Source organism: Lottia gigantea, assembly GCF_000327385.1.
Source record: "Lottia gigantea unplaced genomic scaffold LOTGIsca_255, whole genome shotgun sequence".
NCBI lineage: Eukaryota > Metazoa > Mollusca > Gastropoda > Lottiidae > Lottia > Lottia gigantea.
Window position 1 is genome coordinate 11,925 of NW_008708773.1, and position 212 is coordinate 12,136.

General features: G+C 35.4%; 1 protein-coding gene across 1 annotated transcript in view; it reads right to left on the bottom strand.

Moving 5' to 3' along the window:
• Window positions 1-212, bottom strand: part of LOTGIDRAFT_175223 (hypothetical protein) — a gene marked incomplete at both ends in the record, with an annotated part of 6,430 nt that overhangs the window by 960 nt on the left and 5,258 nt on the right. The window lies entirely within an intron of this gene.

The following is a 212-nucleotide window of genomic DNA, read 5'->3' on the forward strand; positions in this document are numbered from 1 at the left end:
TACGCTGCCTTAGCATTAATGAAAATAAAACAAAACTAGAGCTGTGAACAGCACTGAGCGTGGCCCGTGATACTTTTTTGAACTTCAAACCCTCTCAAGCCCGATGTTGACTCGACTATTTTTAGTAAAGAGCCAAGCTAAATGAAATGTTTTGTGAAAGGGTAAATTCAATCTTGTATCAAGATAACTTATCGTATGGTTATTTTAATAAT